General features: G+C 33.7%; 1 pseudogene; it reads left to right on the forward strand.

The window, feature by feature from the left end:
- The window catches only part of LOC137630304 (kynurenine/alpha-aminoadipate aminotransferase, mitochondrial-like), a 12,927-nt pseudogene extending 6,037 nt beyond the window's left edge, over positions 1-6,890 (forward strand).
- Positions 6,891-7,257: the final 367 nt, after the last annotated feature.

Genomic DNA, 7,257 nt, shown 5'->3' on the forward strand with positions numbered 1-7,257 from the left:
ATGTGATACAAGATAATATAAGCGATAGGGGGGAGAGGAGAGAGAGAGAGAGAGAGAGAGAGAGAGAGAGAGAGAGGAGAGAGAGAGAGAGAGAGAGAGAGAGAGAGATATTAATAAAGAGTTCCAATTTGAAATGAAGGAAGTTACAAATCTTTGGAATAATGCATGTGATACAAGGATAATAAGGATAGAGCGATAGAGAGAGAGGAGAGAGAGAGAGGAGAGAGAGAGAGAGAGAGAGAGGAGAGAGAGAGAGAGAGGAGAGAGAGAGAGAGAGAGTTCAATTTGAAATGAAGGAAGTTACAAATCTTTTGGAATAATGCATGTGATACAAGATAATATAAGCGCTAGGGGAGAGAGAGAGAGAGAGAGAGGAGAGAGAGAGAGAGAGAGAGAGAGAGAGAGATAGAGAGAGAGATTAATAAATAGTTCCAATTTGAAATGAAGAATGAAATACATATACTTGGGAATAACGAATGTAATACAAGATAATAGTGAGAGAGAGAGAGAGAGAGAGAGAGAGAGAGAAGAGAGGAGAGGAGAGAGAGAGAGAGAGAGAGGATGCTGTGATTGTTTATGTACCTTTCCCCGCTGTGAATCCATGGATTGCTCTCCTCAATTCATATATTGATAATTAATTTCATTCTCAAGGGCAAGGTTATTAAATATAATTATGCATGGTTACTACAGTGGTACATTTAATCATTTCAGGTAAAAATCTGTTTATTTAGTCAAAATATGAAAAATAAGTTATGGACAGACTTACTAAATTTATGTATTCTTATGAGAAAAATTTGTTCTGTATCCGCGATTTTGGAAAATGCAAGTTTTCATAATCTAATTAATAACAGGCAACAAGAGTTGACTGTATTGTGTATTCATAATTACAATTCCCATAATAAGGATGTTTCCAGTGGATATATATGACCATACAGAAGGACTGGGAATGAATTAATGGCTTCTCCATGAATAATAACCGTGAAACATTTCAGGTAATCAAAGCGAGATTCTGAAGCTGATGGGCGAGGACGGATATCTAGAACACGTGCAGAAAGTTAAGGAATTCTACAAGAGTCAAAGGGATGCAATGCTTGCCTCGGCTACTAAATATCTCTCGGGTATGTTGTTTTCTTCTACATAATAGTAGACACTGTTGAGATACACCCTCTTACGCCCTTATCTAGCCCGGACACAACGGAAACAGTGAAAAAACAGAGGGGTCAAGCGCCTTCAACATAATGTTTAGAAATGAATTGGACATTTTGTTTGACCGTGACCTTGACCTTTATCCTTGATCTTCCAACATGTAATCATTTCCAGCTTTTTACATATCAGTTAATCCATGCTAGTTTCGTGACGATTAAAACTAAAGTCAGGAAGCTGTTTACAAACACACATACGGGGGGGGGGGTGAAACCTACATCGTTCCAACTTCGTGGGCTGAAGTAAAGAGAGGGGTTTGATGTCCTCAAAATAATGTTTAGAAATGGCATTCAGTTCCTCGTAGTTAGTGGTCGAGGAAGTAGTGCAGAACTAAATCTAGGCCACTGTTAACTACTGCAATTCTCCAGGGGCCAATTTTCCTTTTGGTAAAGGTAGAAGACATTCTTTAGTTATGGTAAGCAACTCTCCTAGGACACTCCAAACATCAACCCCTTGTTCCCTAGTCTTGGGTAGCGCCATAGCCTCTGTACCATGGTCTTCCACTGTCCTTGGGTTACAGTTCTCTGCTTGAGGGTACTCTCGGCACACTATTTAATCTTATTGCTCTTCCTCTTGTCTTGTTAAGTTTTTTATAGTTTATATAGGAGTTATTTATTACAATGCTGTTACTCTTCTTAAAATATTTGTTTCCCATGTTTTCCTTTCATCACTGGGCAATTTTCCGGTGTTGGAGCCCCTGTGCTTATTGCATCCTGCTTTTCCAACTAGGGTTGTAGCTTTAGCAAGCAACAATAATAATAATAATAATAATAATAATAATAATAATAATAATAATAATAATAATAATAATATATGACCAGTCGATCTCGAGGCGTGCTATCACTTAATGATCTTGCTTTTTATTGGTCGCACTATGCCTAACGACTTCAATATCCATTCTGAGCTTTTCTATTAACCGTACTTGAAAAGATATGATCGTACGATGCCAAAAAGATGGACATTGATCGAACTAAAGCATCTGTATTTTTATATAGGATTGTATTAATTCCGCAAGCTTTATATTCTGTTCTACCATAATGGTGTTGAAGTAGTAGTTGCTATCAATATCTTTATCATTACTAAAATTTTTATTTTTGGTTTTAATTACTATCATTATTATAACTACTGTTATTCTACTACGTCGGAAAATAAACCTTTTCGGATGAAACTGCTGCGAACAGAGGTATCCTTTTCCACAGTGATATGAAAGCAACATTAGCTTTAGTTACATTCTAAACACGTATTTAATGGGAAACTTTCGCTGTTATCTTTAAAATACACGATCCAAGTAGGAGTGTGTTCACGGATAAACCGATCAACAAGAAATTAACGCTTCTTCAGTATCTCTTGCTTGAGGGAACACTCGGGCACACTATTCAATCTCCTTTCTCTTCCTCTTGTTATTTTGAAGTTTTTATTGTTCATATGTGAAAGATTTATTTTAATGTTGTTATTAATCTTAAACTTCTCTTGTAGTTTTTCCTTACTTCCTTTCCTCACTGGGCTATTTTCCCTGTTGGAGCCCTTGGGCTTATAGCATCCTAATTTTCCAATTAGGGTTGTAGCTTAGCAAGTAATATCAACAACCAATAATAATAATAATAATAATAATAATAATATATAGGCGTCCCTGGAGGTAATGTGCCCTAAATCGACAGAGTGGCGTGTGTGGTGTGTTTGTGCGTGTGTGTTACTCTAACTGCAGAGTGCTAGCATCCAAATCTCGTTGACTCACCAAAAGTGACACAGTTCCGATACCAGAGGTTGAATGACTTGACATTCTATCTGGTTTCACAATTACATTAAATGCCCCAACGGTGCCGTAAGTCTTTCTTCCCTCCATTATTATTATTATTATTATTATTTATTATTATTATTATTATTATTATTATTATTATTATTATTATTATTATTATTATTATCATTATTATTTATCAATCATATTATTATTATTATTATTATTATTATTATTATTATTATTATTATTATTATTACTTTGTTAAGTTACAACCCTAATTGGAAAAGCAGGATGCTATAAGCCCAGGGGATCCACAGGGGAAAATAGACCAGTGAGGAAAGGAAATAAGGAAATATTAAATATTTCAAGAACAGTAACAACATTTAAAATAACCATTTCCTATATAACCTATAAAAACTTAGAAAAAAAAAAAAAAAAAACAAAAAAAACAGAATAGAAATAAGATATAATAATGCGCAAGACTTTGGCATAGTCTATCTCAGCGTTTATTTCAAAAAGCCACCAAATATTTGCCTTAGCTTTCCTTTTGTAGCATTATTGTTTACATATGTATCGAATGAAGGTTTCTATTTATAATTCACTTGTAACTTTCATCAACACCTATATTTTATTTTCAGGTTTATGCGAATGGGATGTCCTGCAGGTGGAATGTTTCTTTGGGTGAAGGTAACAGGCTTTTATAGTTACCACATTGAATACTATATAACCTAAAAAATATAATTATATTTATCTCATAGAATAATTTCTGACTATATTACATGTAAAACACGTACAGACGGACACAGGAGTCCCTGGCACACCTGCCTCCGAAGAATTACACACCCTCTCACACCCTGACTCTGTGGCGAGGTAACCAAACAGATAGCGTTGGGAGGGAGTGGCTGAGGTGGTTTGGGCGTGGCTAAACACAGGCACTCGCCGTGCAGTGAGTGTGTGGTCGAGTGCACGTCTTCAGAGCGAGGGGTGTACCAGGAATGCCCATGTCCAACTGTACATGCTGCACTACGGCAAATAAGTGTACATGCTATTAATAATAATATTACATATATTACCATTGGTAATTGCGCATACATTCTAAGTACGATACCTGTCAAACTGAAGCAAAACCCAGAACAGATCGAATAATTGATGATTTCAAGAAAACTTTATCTTTTATGGTTTATTTCAAGAAGTAATGACAATTTCCACAAAGACAACGAAAATCGACTGGTTAAATTTCCCAGACTAGCTAAAACCCCTGCAAAGACCAATGAGACCGAAAATACATAGTGGAGAGAGAGAGAGAGAGAGAGAGAGAGCGAGAGAGAGATGAGAGAGAGAGAGAGGTGAGAGAGAAGAGGAGAGAGAGAGAGAGAGAGAGAGGAGAGTCCTTTTTAATGTGAATTTCAATAACAAAATCCTAGGAACAAAATATATCTTTTTGGTGGGACTTTTAAGGAGAAAAACTAAGAGCAAACTATAGTTTAAATGAGACCTTCAATGAACAAAAGATAATTTTAAATCTGATTTTAAAGAAAAAATCTTGTCTTTTATAACTGAATTATAGAAATTTTTAATAAGCCTTTTTAAGAGTAAGACAGGCTATTAAATGGAACTTTAAAAAAAACAGTTATTTTCTTATGGGACCCTTGGGAAAAAACCCTTCATGATGGAGCTTCCCTTTATCTGTGAATTTAAAGAAGACACCAGTACAAAATTATTCGAGAATAAACAAGGAATTTTTTCATGATAATTTTAGGAGAAAATCATGTAATTCTAAGAGGACTTCAAAACTATACCAGAGTTTTTCATTGTTGTTTCTGGCTTTAGACGACATTTAGACCTTAAAAAGAATACATTAGAGTAAATCCTCCGTTTATCTAGAAAATATTCCCCCAGCTTAATGAATAATTTTGTCGCAAATTTAACGTATTTTGATAATGCATCCGTATTAATCAGGGTATATGATGGAATTTCGTGTTTTTTTTTTTCTTTTTTTCACCGACAAGCAGGGGTGCCCTTTTACCTCAGAAAAGTTTCCTAATAGCTGATTGGTTGGACAAATTAATTCTAACCAATTAGCAACTAGGAAACGTTTCCGAGCTAAAAAGGCATCTCTGCGAGTCGATACAAATGCGCCTCATTGAAAAAAATTGAGTATAGGCACTTTGACAATATTTGTCAAAGTGCATGAGTGACTAACTTCTTAGACAAACAATTTTTTTCTTATTTCTGAGATATTTACCTTTTTATCTGTTTAAGTGGTGGCAGAAAGTCTTAAAAGGTCAAAATAATCAGAACAATTTTAATATATTCATCATTTTCGATCATTTTGTTTTTGTATGAGATCTTTTTCCTTAATTCCTTTCGTCGCTGAGCTACATTCCTTGTTGAAGCCGTTGAGCTATACCATATTGCTTTTCAAACCAAAGTCGTAGCTTAGCTAATAATAATAATAATAACAATAATAATAATAATAATAATAATAAGACCTAATACCTGCTACAGATTTTGTGTCTTGAACAACATACAACCTTTATAAAATTCATATGTTAATGAATCATAAAATGAAACAAGTACTTTTCCATTAACAGGTTTTGGGGGTCTCTGACACAATGCCAATATCGCAAAAACTGAAGAAAACAAAACATGTGCTCATAGTACCAGGCGCTGGATTTTTGCCCAGACAGGAGACGCCTTCGCCTTATCTAAGGATTTCGTTTTCCCTAACAACTCCGCAGGATATGGATGAGGTTAGAAAGCAATCCTTCAAAGTTCTATGTTCTAGGAATATATCACTCCATGTTACAAAAAACTTATATGCTATCCTTAGTGAAATATATGCATGTAAAAGTTCGCCAAATCTTACATACCATTCTCTCTCTCTCTCTCTCTCTCTCTCTCTCTCTCTCTCTCTCTCTCTCTCTCTCTCTCTCTCTCTCTCTCTCTCTTAATATGTACAGATGGTACTTTATTGAAATAAAAGCTTCTATTACCGAATATATATGTACACACTCGCACATACACACACACACACACACACACACACACACACATATATATATATATATATATATATATATATATATATATATATATATATATATATATACACACAAATTATATTTGCACATGCAGTATATATATATATATATATATATATATATATATATATATATATATATATATATATATACACACACACACAAATTATATGTGCATATGCAGTATATATATATATATATATATATATATATATATATATATATATATATATACACACACACATATATATATATATATATATATATATATATATATATATATAAACCTATATGAATATTTACACACACACACACACACACACACACACATATATATATATATATATATATATATATATATATATATATATATATATATATAAACCTATATGAATATTTACATATATATATATATATATATATATATATATAGAGAGAGAGAGAGAGAGAGAGAGAGAGAGAGAGAGAGAGAGAGAGAGAGAGAGAGAGAGAGAGAGAGAGAGAGAGAGAGAGAGAGAGAGAGAGAGAGAGTTTGCACGTAAATGAATAGTTCTTATGCATAACCACACTAACCTTTTCCAGGGATGTCGCAGATTAGCTGAATTTCTTAAGGAAGAATTACATTGAATTGTAACGAGAGTCAACTCAATTCTCCCATATTGATGGTCAGCAGAACAACATTCCCCAACAAACACCATACATTATATAAATTGAAGCAATAAAGATGTGAATAAAACTTACCTTTAATATTTAGAAAGGAAATCCTGGTAGAGGAATAATTTCGACGCTACGCCACGGGTATTTCCACTTGATATATTATTATCAGCCTTTGATATCATTTTTGTTAGTTCTGAAATGAAAAAGTGAAATTTATATTGCACGGAAATTATAATAAACTGTAATCACCTTTATAAAATAAAACATATCCTTGATCTGAGGACTTCTATATCGTTGCCATGTGTATCCTTAGAAATTTCAGTAAATTTTAATTCCATTCTCAAAGTTGGCCATCATCTTTGTATGTATAAAAATACAGAACTTTGTACCTCTCTAAAATTGCACCGCCTAATAGACAACCTAGGTCAAATGGGTAATATTTTTGCAAAAAAAAAAAAAAAAAAAAAAAAAAAAAAAAAAAAAAACACACACACACTTTACTCAAGGGGTTAACTACCGCACTGTAATCGTTCAGTGGCTACTTTCCACTAGGTAAGGGTAGACAAGATTCTTCAGCAATCATAAGCAGCTCTTCTAGGTCACTCCAAAATCAAA

Source organism: Palaemon carinicauda, chromosome 38 (genome assembly GCF_036898095.1).
Source record: "Palaemon carinicauda isolate YSFRI2023 chromosome 38, ASM3689809v2, whole genome shotgun sequence".
NCBI classification, from domain to species: domain Eukaryota; kingdom Metazoa; phylum Arthropoda; class Malacostraca; order Decapoda; family Palaemonidae; genus Palaemon; species Palaemon carinicauda.